This window comes from Oryctolagus cuniculus, chromosome 2, assembly GCF_964237555.1.
Source record: "Oryctolagus cuniculus chromosome 2, mOryCun1.1, whole genome shotgun sequence".
Taxonomy (NCBI): domain Eukaryota; kingdom Metazoa; phylum Chordata; class Mammalia; order Lagomorpha; family Leporidae; genus Oryctolagus; species Oryctolagus cuniculus.
The window spans coordinates 7,056,431-7,071,387 of NC_091433.1; the positions used below are offsets into that span (position 1 = coordinate 7,056,431).

The 14,957-nt window shown below is 44.1% G+C and overlaps 1 pseudogene; it reads right to left on the bottom strand.

The window, feature by feature from the left end:
* Nucleotides 1–320: 320 nt before the first annotated feature.
* On the bottom strand, nt 321–1,435 carry LOC100350068 (WD repeat domain phosphoinositide-interacting protein 3 pseudogene; annotated as a pseudogene).
* Nucleotides 1,436–14,957: the final 13,522 nt, after the last annotated feature.

Here is a 14,957-nt window from a genome sequence, read left to right on the forward strand (position 1 = left end):
CCACAGCCAAAGACTCGCTCAGGGGCGAGACTGGAGGTCGCCGCGTCCTAACAGCTCCGCCACAGACGGACACCCACGTGTGGGCTCGGACAAGCCGAGACGGCCAACAGACACACCGGGTCATCGGAACAGGGCTGGGCCACTTCTCCTTCTTCTTCCTTCTCCTTTCTCTTCCTTCTTTTCCTTTTCTTTTTCCTTCTTCCTCCTTTCTTCTTCCGCTGAAACCTGTGTGATGTAAGAGCTGACGTCACACACGTGCTCCTTTCCCCTCGGTAGACCCGGCAGAGGCGGCGGACTCTGTGGCACACACAAGCCTGCACCTGCCGGCCCGCTCTGCCCGGTCCCTGGCCGTGGACGGCCCGGCTGCTCAGTGCCTCTGAGTGTCTGCTGAATACTGGAAATGGGAAGCAGACAACCCTAAATGGCTTCGAGGCCAAGGCCCCGGGTAGTCCCTCCAGCCCCTAGCCCAGGAGACCCACAGGGCACTGGCACCGGCCGCTGGAGACCGAAGGGTGGTAGGTGCTGACTCGCTGGCAAGTCACGGTTTGTCGTCAGTCACCTGGAGAAACTGTGCATAGACCTCGCGGATGCAACTGCCCCTTGGGGTTGAACAGGGACATGTAGTAGCTGCCGTCTGCACAGATTGCAATGACAGCGTTGGGCTCTGTTCCAGAGGTACAAATGCATGGAGAGCCCGAGGGGGCCTGCAACTTGGAATAGCTCCATTTGGAAGCCAAGTTCTTTGGAAGGAAACTGCCTGATGCCAAACTAGACTCTTTATTCCTTCTTTTGGATCTTCGGCTGCAAAGATGTGCACTGTGCCATGGTCACTGGACATACAGATGACGGGAGCATCCTGCTTGAGACCCTCTCCGTGGCTCCTGGATTAAATGCCCTGATGAAGTATCAAATATTCTTATAAGGGTCCCTTTTAAATAGGCAGTTGCAATTCTTGTTCCCTGCAGGTTGAGAGTAATGCACATTAGGACACCCTCATGTGCCGGAATGTCCACGGGCGGCTTCTCAGTGCTGGCCAGTCCACAAGTTGAACGTGACCAGTGTGTGTACCCAGGAGGGCCAGGAGGGACACAGGACACAGATGCCTGTAGGATGGTAGCAGATTTCAAATACATGCAGCTGATGCAGATTGTGTGTGACTGTGAACATCGTAATCATGGAATCCAAAACCACCACAATTCTCTCGTCACAACTTGACTGCAGACTTCTATAGAGAATTCTAGTTCAGTAACAGTCTTCTTCTTCAGGTCATCCCAAATCACCACTTTGTTGGGAGGATATTTTGGCTTTTTTCCACCAACAACGAGAGCTAAATGGTTACAGCAAAATAACATTTCAACCTGGCCAATTCCTCCTCCCAGAAAGTCTTGTTTTCCTTTAGTGGATTGGTGTTATGAACTCAGAATCCCTTCTCCATCCCACATGCAAAGCACCTTGAAAATGCTATGTTGTTCTCTCTTATTTTGGATGCTAACTCCCTTTGTTGTAGGAATCAGATAATCCAGATGGAAGAATCAGAGCTTCCTGTGGTCCTGGCTGAATCCAGCATAGAGCAGCCCAGCCGGTTGATATGCGGATACACAGCAGTAGGTTCATGGCGCCAGTGCGGTGGTTTCCTGCCCCTCAACGCCTCATGCCACTCATGTCGCTGTGTGACCTTCAGGCCAGCGTGGGGGTCGCCCCACCTTGTTATGATAAAAAGAAAAAGTCATTTAATAAATTAAGAATAGAGGGAACGAGTATCAACACAGTAAAGGTCATATATGACCAGTCCACAGCTAACATCATACTCAGGAAGAAAGTTTGAAAGCTTTTCCTCAAGATAAGGATGTCCCCCTTCACCACTTCTGTATAGCATACTGCTGAAAGTCTCAAGTACAGCACTAAGAAAGCAAAATAGATATCCATATGAAGCCAATAAGCAAAATTATCTCTGCAGAAGACATGATCTGTACATAAGAAACTCAAAAGATGGCACAAAAACTCTAAGAACTAATTAATACATTCCATGAAGAAGCAAGATATAAATGAACATATATTAATCAGTTTTGTCTTTATATACTAACAATGAACTCTGAAAATTAAAGAGAGAAATTCAATTTAGAATAGATTTAAAACAATGCAAATCTTAAAAATAATATAATACTTAAAAAATAAGCATACCTGTGGGGATTAACTTGTAAGTGGAAACTACAATGCAAGTTGAGCATCCCTGATCTAAAGATCCAAAATCTCAAATGCTCCAAAATATGGAGCACTTGGGTAACAACATGAGTGGAAGATGTCCCTTCATGAAACTTTGAGGTATAAAATTATTAAAACTATTGGATAAAGTTTCCTTAATAAAGTTTCCTGTATATAAGGTGTATATGAACACACATGATTTTTTTATTTAGACTCAGATCCAATTCCCAATATATCTATCTATGCTTATGAAAATATTTCAAAGTCTGAAAAATAAAAAAATCAGAAATACTTCTCATCATAGCATTTCAGGTAAGGGATACTCAATCTGTACATTGATGAATGAAATTAAATAAGAAATGAATACATGGAAATATATCCATGGCATAATATCCAGGAAATATCATTACTACCCAAAGCAACTCACACTCAATGTTGTTTCTGTCAAAATCGCAATTGGCAGTTTTTACAGAAAAAGAGAAAGTAATCCCAAACTTCATATGAAAAATAAAAGGCCCAGTATAGCCAATGTATTCTTGAGAGAGAAAATCAAAGCTGATTTCTAGCACATTTCTTGATTTCAGACTACATTACAAATATACAGCAGTAAAATTAGTATGGAACTGCTATAAAGATAGACACATAGACTAATGGAACAAAGCAGATTGTACAACAATAAACCTACAAATACAGTCAAACCATCATCTTCAATGACCTAAGAATATGCAGTGAAATATGTATATATATATATATATATATAGTCTCTTCAAAGAATGTTAGCCGCTGTCTTACAAGATACACTCACAAAGAAATAGCTTAATAATGGAATAAAGACTTAAACCAAAGCAAGGATTTCATAGACATAACACCAAAAGGTGGAGAAGGAGAGAGGGAAAGGGAAGGAGAAGGAGGAAATGAGGGAAAAAGGAGAAGGGGAAGAAGCAACAGTAGCTGCCACTGCCTGCCACCAGAAAACAAAACCAGTGAGTAAGCACACAACTGAAAACCACATGACAAGTGAATAATAAACAGAATGAAAAGGCAAAATTTGGAATGACAGAAAGTATTTGCTTACCAATTATGAGTATATGATAAGAGATTAATTTCCAAAATATGTATAAGGAACTATAGAACTCTGTAGAAAAAAAAGGAAGGAAGGAAAGAAGGAAGGAAGGAAGGAAGGAAGGAAGGAAGGAAGGAAGGAAGGAAGGAAGGAAGGAAGGAAGGAAATAAAAAATTCTTGCACAGACATTTCTCCAAGAAAATATACAAATAGGGGCCAGTGCCAAGCCTAAGTGGTTAAGGCAATTGCCTGCAGTGCCAGGAACCTATATAGGTGCCAATTCAAGTGCACCTGCTCTTTTTTTGATCCAGCTCTCTGCTATGGCCTGGGAAGATGGCCCAAGTCCTTGGACCCTTGCACCCACATGGGAGGCCTAGAAGAACCTCCCAGGCTCCTGGCTTCTGATATGTCCAGCTCTGGCTGTTGCAGCCATTTGGGGAGTGAACGAGGAGATGGAAGACCCCTCTCTCTCTTCCTCTGCTTCTGTAACTCTGCCTTTCAAATAAATAAATACATCTTCTAAAGAAATTAAAAAAAGAAAACAGGCAAAGAGCCAATAGATATTTTAAAAGGTGGTGAGCAGACTCTGTGGGATGTAGGTTCTCTCTCTCTCTCTCTCTTTTTTTTTTTTTTTTTGAAAGGCAGAGTGGACAGTGAGAGAGAGAGAGAGAGACAGAGAGAAAGGTCTTCCTTTGCCGTTGGTTCACCCTCCAATGGCCGCTGCGGCTGGCGCGTTGCGGCCCGCGCACCGCGCTGATCCGATGGCAGAAGCCAGGTACTTATCCTGGTCTCCCATGGGGTGCAGGGCCCAAGCACTTGGGCCATCCTCCACTGCACTCCCTGGCCACAGCAGAGAGCTGGCCTGGAAGAGGGGCAACTGGGACAGAATCCGACGCCCCAACCGGGACTAGAACCTGGTGTGCCGGCGCCGCTAGGCGGAGGATTAGCCTAGTGAGCCGCAGCGCCAGCTGGGATGTGGGTTCTAAGTGTGACCTAGCATTGCAGCATAGGTGGGTATGAGAGTGTTCACTCAATTACTTCCTCAATCCCAGGAGGCATAACACAGAGAGTGTCATTGTCTGCTTTAGGGAAAGATGTAGCTGAGTGCCAAGGCATTGCACAGAACCCTGGAGCTCAGACTCTGTGACTCCCACACCTCTGCTGGACTTTGGATTGTTGCCACAATGACTCTTAACATTTTTATGGCTGAATAATGTTCTGCTGTGCACATGCAAGAAACGATGTAAACTCTGGTTGTTTCTGAATCTTGGCTATTATAAATAAGGCTGCCATGTTTAACTGAGGTGTACATTCAATTGACTTTGGGTGTATTCCCAGAATGGGATTTCTTGTCATATGATTGCTTTATTTTTACATCTTGTAAGGAATCTCCATACTGTTTTCCATAATGTTTGAACCAATCTTTTGATGGCTGTCTGCTCAGAATCACCATGTTCCCACAGCTGTGACTTCTATAATTCTTCATCTCTTGTTTTACCCCATTCATTCTCTGCCGTCATCATAAGAAACCTGAAGATGTTGTAGATTCTGCTCTCCCCAAGGATCATTAACTGGCTACTCTGTGTTCGGGGCACTCACTCCCCAGCTCTTAACTGGATTGCTATCCCTTCCTGTGCTTGCTTTAATGTCTCCTATGGAGTGTGGTCCACTTTAGCCAACTTGTCCCTCTTTTTCCATAACACTTAGCAATTGTTATGCTACTGCCCAATAATGTATTAACCTGTCTCTTTTATTCCTTCTCCTTACTAGAATGTGAGCCCCATGAGACAGGTATCATTTATTCTGTACACTGATATATACATAGAACCCTCAATAGTGATTTGAATATATATTTTACTCAGCAAATATTTTGAATACATAAATGGGAAAGGTGAGAGAGGGCAATTACTTGACACAGAGGTGTAATGATGGACAGAAGTAGAAGCCAATTGATGGGGCACAGAGTTGGGAAGTAGGATCATGGGTTCTTAGGATACACAATATGGGTTAAGGAACTAGAACGTCTTCTGGGTGTCACCCAGGTTTCCAGGACAAAGCACGTTTACGATGTAAATGTTAGGATGTCAGAGCACAAGGGCTGGCAAATTCCAGGTGATCAAGGGTTTGCTCCCCAAAAAGCTGACTCTGGAAGATGTAATCACATAAAAATGCAAATAGAAAAGTTCAGAACTTAATTTTAGACTTAGAAAATTAAAAGTAAATAAAGTAAACTTAATCCAAGTAAATAAATATGGAAGATGAAATTTGCAAACCGATATTATGTAAATGTAAAATTAATTCAAGGTCTGGCTTTTAGTAAACTTTGATGAATCAGATGCCATGCTGACTACTTGGATCCACAAAGTGAAGCAGGAACCCAAAGGAAACAGACTTGAGAGCAGATAAAGCAGCAGACAGTATGGAGATGGGAACATCACAAACAAATTAATATGTACAACTCTGTGCTACTAAGTGTGAAAATCTCAAGGAAAACAATCTTTAGGGATACAAATTTCAAAAAATTTCTCACTAACAAGTAGAAAAGCTGAATAGACAAATAATTATGAAAGAAACTGTAAATGTTTTCAAAGATTTTCTTATTAAAAAGGCCACAGGGGACTCCCAGGCAAAACAAAGAATGAACACAATTGATTTGGTCTTCACCTTCTCCCTTAATTGCTCACTGAAATGAATAATGGAATAGGGAAGTATTGAGAAACCCACACTAGTACCATGAAATGGAAAAATATTCTCCCTATATTGTTACAAGAAAATTTTAAGGTTTAAGAAGACAGATATTAAGGAATGAATAGTTTCTTGACAAACACTCGGTTATAGCAGGGCAGTTGTTGGCAGCAAGAACTGTCACTACAGAGCTTTGATATTCCCTCACAATCACCATTGCAGAGGGCAGAGGGCAAGGCAGACTGAGTGGTGCATATTTTTATGCTGTTAGCTATACTAGAAGAAGTCTTTTTTGAAGATTTATTCGTTGATTTGTAATGCAGAGTTACAGAGAGATAGAGGGGGAGAGAGAGAGAGAGAGAGAGAGAGAGAGCAAGAGAGCTCTTCTTTATACTGGTTCACTCCCCAGAAGGTCACAAAGGCTGGGGCTGGGCCTGTCCAAATCCAGGAGCCAAGAGCTTCAACTGCTTCTCTCACACAGCTGGCAGGAGCCCAAGCACTTGGGCCGTCTTCTGCTGCTTTCCCAGGAACATGAGCAGGGAGCTGTGTAGTAAGTGTGACAGCTGGAACTTGAACTGGAGGCTTGACCTGCCTCATCATAGCATCAGCCCTGAAGCCACATTGATAATGAACTGGTAAGGGGTCTTTCTCGCCAGCTGTAGTCACAGTGGGCAGCCTTGTGAACTACCTGGCCTAGACCAAAAGCATTGCCATTGCTGGCTACTAATAATATATTCATAACAGGCCAATGGTAAAGACGTAGACATTTCTGGCTTCTCCCTAAGCAAAGAAAACACTTGAGGGGCCGGCACTGTGGCATAGCAGCTAAAGCTGCCGCTTGCACCAGTTCAAGTCCTGACCCTCCACTTTTAATCCAGCTCTCTGCTGTGGTCTGGGAAAGCAGTAGAAGATGGCCCAAGTCCTTGGGCCCCTGCACCTATGTGAGAGACCCAGAAGATCCTGGTTCTTGGCTTCTGATCAGCACAGCTCCGACCACTGCAGCCAATTGGGGAGTGAACCAGCAGATGGAAGACCACTCTCTCTGCCTCTCCTCTCTGTGTAAAAATCTTAAAAAAAAAAAAAAAAAAAAAAAAAAAAAAAAAAAGAACCAAAAGCTGAAAGTCTGTGTTTCAAGTTGACCCAACTCCTTCTCTTATCTCAGTTCTACTCATTCCCAGTCCTCACAGTGAAATTAAATATTTGAAGGAGGAGATCAATGTTTTCATGACTTTTCTTCCTACATTATTCTATAATATTTAGACATAAAAACCTTGTTGTGAGACCCTTGTTTACTTGTACCCAATTGTTTACAAAAATATCTTAATGTTGCAACAGATGCTATATTTGGTATATAATTCAGAAAATCATGGGCAGGTTTAGTTTTAGTACCAAACCTGGACTGATGAAGGAACAGACTGGAAGCTGAAATAATGGCATCAGGACTCCCTGTTAATCTTTCAGAGCTGTTCATCACTGTTTCTGTTGTGGCCTTCATTTTCATCTTCTACAGAGATTTCTCTACATAATTTGGGGAAATAATGGGAAGAAACCTCACTTTGTGCCTTTTTTTTAAAAGATTTATTTATTTGAAAGTCAGAGTTATACAGAGAGAGGAGAGGCAGAAAGAGAGAGAGAGAGAGAGAGTGAAAGAGAGAGAGAAAGGTCTTCCATCTGATGGTTCACTCCCCAATTGGTCACAACAGCCAGAGCTGTGCAGATCCAAAGCCAGGAGCCAGGAGCTTCTTCCAGGTCTCCCACATGGTTGCAGGAGCCCAAGGACTTGGGCCATCTTCCAATGCTTTCCCAGGCCACAGCAGAGAGCTGGATCTGAAATGGAGCAGCTGGGTCTCAAACCGGTGCCCATATGGGATGCCAGCGCTTCAGGCCAGGGTGTTAACCCATTGTGCCACAACACTGACTCCATTTTGTGTCTTTTAGATGCTGTAATTGAGTTAAATTGAGTTAAATATTCCTCCTTGCAAACCTTATTCTAAGAAAATGGAACATTTTCACCTGTTTATTTCTTTTTTTTTTTTTTTTTTTTTTTTTTTCAGGCAGAGTGGACAGTGAGAGAGAGAGAGACAGAGAGAAAGGTCTTCCTTTTTTGCCGTTGGTTCACCCTCCAATGGCCGCTGCGGCCGGCACACTGTAGCCGGTGCACCGCGCTGATCTGAAGGCAGGAGCCAGGTGCTTCTCCTGGTCTCCCATGGGGTGCAGGGCCCAAGCACTTGGGCCATCCTCCACTGCACTCCTGGGCCATAGCAGAGAGCTGGCCTGGAAGGGGGGCAACAGGGACAGAATCCGGCGCCCCGATTGGGACTAGAACCCAGTGTGCCAGTGCCGGAGGTGGAGGATTAGCCTATTGAGCCGCGGTGCCGGCCCTCACCTGTTAATTTCTAATCAAGTGCCCTTCCTCATGGCTGAGGTAAGAATGTAGGTGTATGTTTGTGCTTACTCAAAATGAGATTTCTGCAGGAAAGAAGCTATAACAATAGAAGAAGATGGCATGTGGACAGAGAAAATAAGCTACTATTTTATCAATAAAATGTCATTGTTTGCATGGCCACACATTTCAAAAGAGTAGAAGTGTAACTGTAAGAAGATTTGATAATAGTAAAAAATACATACATATATATGATATAACATATCATATATATAAATATATATAAAAATACATATATATGATATATGAGCAATAATATTCTTCCAAAAGAGATGCTTTGAAATAAAATAAACAGGAAAAAATACAATAAGATTACTAGTTACTAATTTAGCAAGATGTAAACAGCATACTTTTTGGGTGTGAATTCCAATTTAGATTATCTTATTGTAAGCCTTATATACGCACACCAACACTGAATTCTGTATGGAGAACAGAACCTCAAAATGAACAAAAGCAGTTACCATCCTCTAAAGCAGAAATCAGGAATTTTTTTTAATGTTTTGACAGGCAGAGTGGATAGTGAGAGAGAGAGACAGAGAGAAAGGTCTTCCTTTTGCTGTTGGTTCACCCTCCAATGGCCGCCGCGGCTGGCGCACTGCGGCTGGCGCACCGCGCTGATCTGATGGCAGGAGCCAGGAGCCAGGTGCTTCTCCTGGTCTCCCATGGGGTGCAGGGCCCAAGCACTTGGGCCATCCTCCACTGCACTTCCCTGGCCACAGCAGAGAGCTGGCCTGGAAGAGGGGCAACTGGGACAGAATCCAGCACCCCAACCGGGACTAGAACCCGGTGTGCCGGCGCCGGAGGTGGAGGATTAGCCTATTGAGCCGCGGCGTTGGCCTAGAAATCAGGAATTTGAGCAGTGATACCTTCTGGGTCACCTGCAAAAGCTGCAGACGTGGGTCGTCTCTGCAAGAGTGGCAGGAAACCGGAGGGGATTCTGCACGAGAATCCTCCGTCTTCTCAAACACAGACAGGCCCACCACCCACCGACCATCTTGGGGAAGGAAATAAGTGTTCAGAACGCTGAAAGATTGGGGTTGGCATTGTGGCCCGGCGGCAGGTTAAGCAGCCACATGTGACAATGGTGTCCCATAGGAGCATCCATTCGCGTTTCAGCTGCTCCGTTCCAGTCCACCTCTCTGCTGATTCACTTGGGAAAGCAGCAGCAGATGGCCCTAGTCTTTGGGCCCCTTGTCATCCCACCCACATGGGCCATCTTGATGAAGTTCCAGCCTATTGTCTTTGACCTGGTCCAGTTCCAGCCAATGTAGTCACTTGGGGTATGAATCAGGAGATGAAGATATCTCCCTCCCTCTGTCTCTTCCTTTCAAATAAATACATAAATCTTTTTTAAAAATTAAATTTTAATCATTAATCTAAAGATTCAGTAGTTGTAGCTCATACTGAATGTATCAGATTGGGCTAAATTTTATTCCTTTGATTACCAGCAATTGGAAGCTCATGAAGACATTCCAATCCTTTATAAATTATGAAGAAATTATGAGCAAACTTCAGAAAGTTTGTGTGAAATTGGAATAAAAAATCCATGGGGTAGGCTTTGGGCTTACAGGTTGACAAAGATCAACATATCTGCTTTCTGTATTGGTATGTCTGGGTTTGAGTTCCAGCCCCACTTTGAAATCCAAGTTCCTGCTAATGCACACATACGAGGGCAGTAGGTGATGCCACAAATAGTTGGGTTCCTGCCACCCATGTGGAAGCATGGATTGTATTCTCAGCTTCTGGCTTTGACCTGGTCCTACCTTGGTTGTTGCAGGCATTTGTGAAGTAAACTAGCCGATGGGCGAGCTCTCTCTCTCTCTCTCTGTCTGTTATTATCACTCTCTCTTCACTCTTCAAATAAGCACAATTTGAAAGTATATACAGTGATATAACATCTATCTATATATGTAATATAATTATGAAGGATTTTATCAACAATGATGAAAGTAGTCAAATATTGGAAGACAGAAAATGAATATTATCAACACAGAACATGCTTGAAATACAAATGGATTCAAATATATGCTAACAAATTGAAAATCTTGAGAAAATGAATAACTTTCCATTAGATATTAATTATGTAAATTGATTCAATAAATTAGAAACATTGAATAGATGAATGAAAAAGAGACAACTTAGGACTGTCAAATATTACATCAAAATAATGCCTGTTCTAGGTGGTGTTTTAATTGTGAGTGCTTTCAAACTTTCAAGTTACGAAGCATTTACATGCTACACAAATTGCTTCATATCATACTAAAAGGTGGGGTGGTGTACAGGTATGTGTGTGAGACTAGCTAATCACTTAGTTTAACTGGCAAATTGAACATTATAAAACAAATCCCATTTTCTTGTTATCTATGGCTTTGAGTGGAGATATTTAAAATAAATATGAGCTAAATCAGTATTCTGTATATTTTTAAAAGAAGATTATGTGCCCTGGCTTCATAGGATATCCCAGATGTAGAGATTCACTGACTTGTTATATCATTTCTCCTGGCCAAAATAGGAAAAATTTGAATGATCTTTTAGATCGATTCTGGAATAGTGTTTTGTAATATGACATCTCCTTCCATTCCATAATGTCGATCAATAAAAATCCATAGTTAAAATGACTTTTTTGGCTGGCGCTGCGGCTCAATAGGCTAATCCTCCACCTGCGGTGCCGGCACACCGGGCTCTAGTCACGGTCGGGGCTCTGGATTCTGTCCTAGTTGCTCCTCTTCCAGTCCAGCTCTCTACTGTGGCCCGGGACTGCAGCGGAGGATGGCCCAAGTCCCTGGGCCCTGCACCTGCATGGGAGGCCAGAAGAAGCACCTGGCTCCTGGCTTCAGATCAGCGCAGTGCACCGGCTGCAGTGCGCCGGACACAGTGGCCACTGGGGGGTGAACCAATGGAAAAGGAAGACCTTTCTCTCTCTGTCTCTCTCTCTCTCTCTCACTGTCCACTCTGCCTGTCAAAAACAATGAGTTTGTTCATGACTAAGATATGTGATGCAAACAAGATCTCTATGTTTAATGCAAGTGGACGATGAAAAATTATAGGACTTAAAAATTTTAAATTTGAATTGAAATGCAGAGGATTTGGAATTATAAATTACAGGCATATGGTATAAAACGTAGCTCAGGCCCTTACCACCACTATGTACTTGGGATACTACTGATCTTCTGTGAAACCAAATGCAGCCTTATTATCTCTTTCCTGGCATTGATGTGAGATTTATTAATTTTGGCAACATGTAAGTAACTAGATGTATTTTAAAATATGTAAGCTCTGTCAAGAGATATTTCTTGAAGTAAAGTCTGAACTTCACTTGGAATCATAATAATGATGAAGATAATAATAATATCTAATTATCATCATTAAGGTACACATTTTCTGATCATTATCTTGAGTCAAGAGGAAGGGGGTGGGGGCTGGCACTGTGATGTAGCAGGTAAAGCCACTGCCTGCAGTGTCGGCATCCTATATGGGTGCCGGTTCAAGATCAGGCTGCTTTATTTCTGATCCAGCTCTCTGCTATCGCCTGGAAAAACAGCAGTAGAAGACGGTCCAAGTCCTTGGGCCCCTGCACCCACTTGGAAGACCCTGAAGAAGCTCCTGTCTTCTGGCTTTGGATCGGCCCAGCTCTGGCTGATGCTGCCAGCTGGAAAGTGAACCAATGGATGGAAGACCTCTCTCTCTGCCTCTCCCCTCTTGGTGTAACTCTGACTTTAAATAAATAAATAAATAAATAAATAAATCTTTTTTAAAAGAGAGGAAAGGGACAATATTGGAGTTTATTGAAGGAATACTTATGATGATAGCATTTCAGAAGAAGTACTGTTACTGGAGAAAATGCTTAGGGTATCAAGTTATTTTTAAATAAGGAATTTTGTGGAGGAAAAACAAACTAAAAGGTGTGTGGTGTCTATTAATTCTCATAATACCACTTAAATAACATGGATTATCTCTACTGAATACCACAACTCAGTATTTACAACAGTGGGTATTTTTAGCCCAGATGCTTAGCTTAGGAAATTGGCATAGAGAAAGTAGGTGACTGCACTAAACTATTGCATCTACCAAGTGGCAGGGCAGGAATAGAACCCAGCTTCTCCTAACTCTTGTCTGCTTCTGAGAACAGTTCAACTTACCACTTCACCCTCCAGGAGTCACCAGCAGTCAATACTGCATGCTAATTGGAACAGATTACCTTTTATGATGACGGAGAGTGATTCCTTCTCAACAGTTTCTTATCATAATCACTACATTTCTTCATAAATCACATTATGAAAATGAAATATCTTTTCTGTCTCTCAGTTGATTAAATCTGAGCCAGGATCCAGCCTGCATGTTGACAATGCGTGCAGTCTCCCTTCCTCATAGATTTCCCTACCAGAAGTCCATGAACAATCTTAGATCAAAAGGAAATCATATTGACATCCCTTGGAAATGAGTGACTTCTGAATATTGACTTGTATCTGCCTAAAAGATGTTATGTCCTGACTCCTGGTACCTGTAAATGTGATCTTATTTTTTGAAAGGATCGCTAAATATGTAATTAAGTTGTGGTGCTACTGGAGTACAGTAGGCCCTGATCCAATGATACTGGTGTCCTTACCAGGAGAGGAGACACAGAGACAGACACACAGAGACAACACCAACTATTGATGAAGACAGATATTAAAGTAGTCAGTATACAAACCAAGTGTGGGGAGCAATCCGGACTAGACTAAGTTACTCGAATTAGGACTTATTCTATGCATCTGCTCTCCCACAATATGGCACTGGGAGAGAGGTAAACAGCTTCCGCACAGCTGCCTCCAGTTCAACTAATAAACTGTAGGACTTGCTCCTGATTGGAGAGCAGCGTACTCGGCATGTGGGCAGCCGAGTTGGGATTGGCGGAGGAGGACTATAAAGGAGGAGAGAGACGGCATGCACCAGGAACATCTATGGGGAACATCTAAGGGAACCCGTGCAGCCCCCCAGAGAGCCGGCCGGCGGTGTGCCGCTCCCCTGCGGAAGTGGGGAATGCGGCCAGGGGGAACTGCCCTTCCACGGAGGTGGAAGGGATAGTAGCCAACCCGGGAAGAACCAGCAGCAAACCCGGGGAGGGCCGAGCGGACAAAAGAACAGCGCAGGGTCCTGTGTCGTTCCTCCACGAAGAGGGGGAGCGACATAATGGTGCCGTGACTCGGATAGGAAACGTGACTCGGATAGGAAACCTAGGACGGATAGAAAACTTAGGAGGGAAGAAACGTGACTCGGATAGGAAACCTAACTCGGATAGGAAACCTAGCTTGGATAGGAAACTTAGGACGGATATGAAACTTAGGAGGGAAGAAACGGGAAGAACTGGGAAAATACCGGAGAGAGAGACTAGCAAACAGCCTAGGGAAAAGCCGGACGAAAAGGGTGCCGGAAGAAGCTATTGAAAGCCTAGGCATAGACTCGGATACGGACTACGGGGGGAAGCTGGGAGAAATCTCTAAGGTCGAAAGCGAAAGTGAACGCTAGAACAAACAGACTCGGACGCGGACTGTGGGGAGAGGCCAGGAGAAATGAGGGAGGAATATTGTTGGAGGAAAGCTTGGGGAAACATACCGGGTAGAGAAAAATGTTAGGGAAATTGAAGCCGCGGGGGGCAGGCCGAGGCGGATACGAAAGCCACTTTGGGATTCTCAAGTTAGCCCGGGAATAGGGGGCGAAAAGTTGAAACTAGAAGCTGAAACGTGAGCCTGGTTGGGACCCGTCTGATTAGCCCGGGGAGCAAAGGACAGGAAGCCAAACCGTGGGGCAGAGACGTACGCTGGGTTGAATTCGCCAGGCTAGCCCGGGGAACTTAGATTGAATGCTAGTGGCGGACACGTAAGCTACGCTGTGTTACTCGCGGAAGCCGCCACGTGCAGAGAGAGCACGGGGCGTGAATAGATAGGGAACGGGGCTGGCGCGTAGGCCGTGGTTCAGACGCGAAAGGGTTAAGCGTGGAGACCGCGGAGCGCGCGAAGCCGAAGCCGAGCCGCGCAAAGCCGGGAAGCTGCGCAGATGAGAGAGGCGCGCGGGCTGAAGCGGCGCAGAGCCGGGAACCCGCCGGCGGGGCGAGGTGCCGGAAAGCCGCAGGGATAAGAGAAACAGAAGTTTAGAAGTAAAGTGAGAAAAATAGGAATGCTGGAAGATAGAAGTAAAATGGGAGAAATAGGAATGCCCGGAGATAGAGAAATAGAGAAATAAAAAGGCCTCCCTACAACACTGCAATGTGAGAGCTTGGATTCGGTCTGCCTAATCAAGTGAGGCGATGAGCACCTGCGGGCAGCTAGCAGCTTATGCGCCGCAGGTCACCGAAGACAGGCACGAATTAACATCAGTAAGGCTTCCCCACAATACAACAATATTAAGCTTGGATTCGGTCTGCCTGATTTAAGGCGGTAAGCGCCAGCAAGCAGCTCGACCAGAGTATGAGCTGCAGGTCACCGAAGATAGGCACGAACCAACACTAATAAGTCTCCCCCACAATACGGCAATGAGAAGGCTTGGATTCGGTTTGCCTGATAGGTTTTGTAAACACCTGCAGGCAGT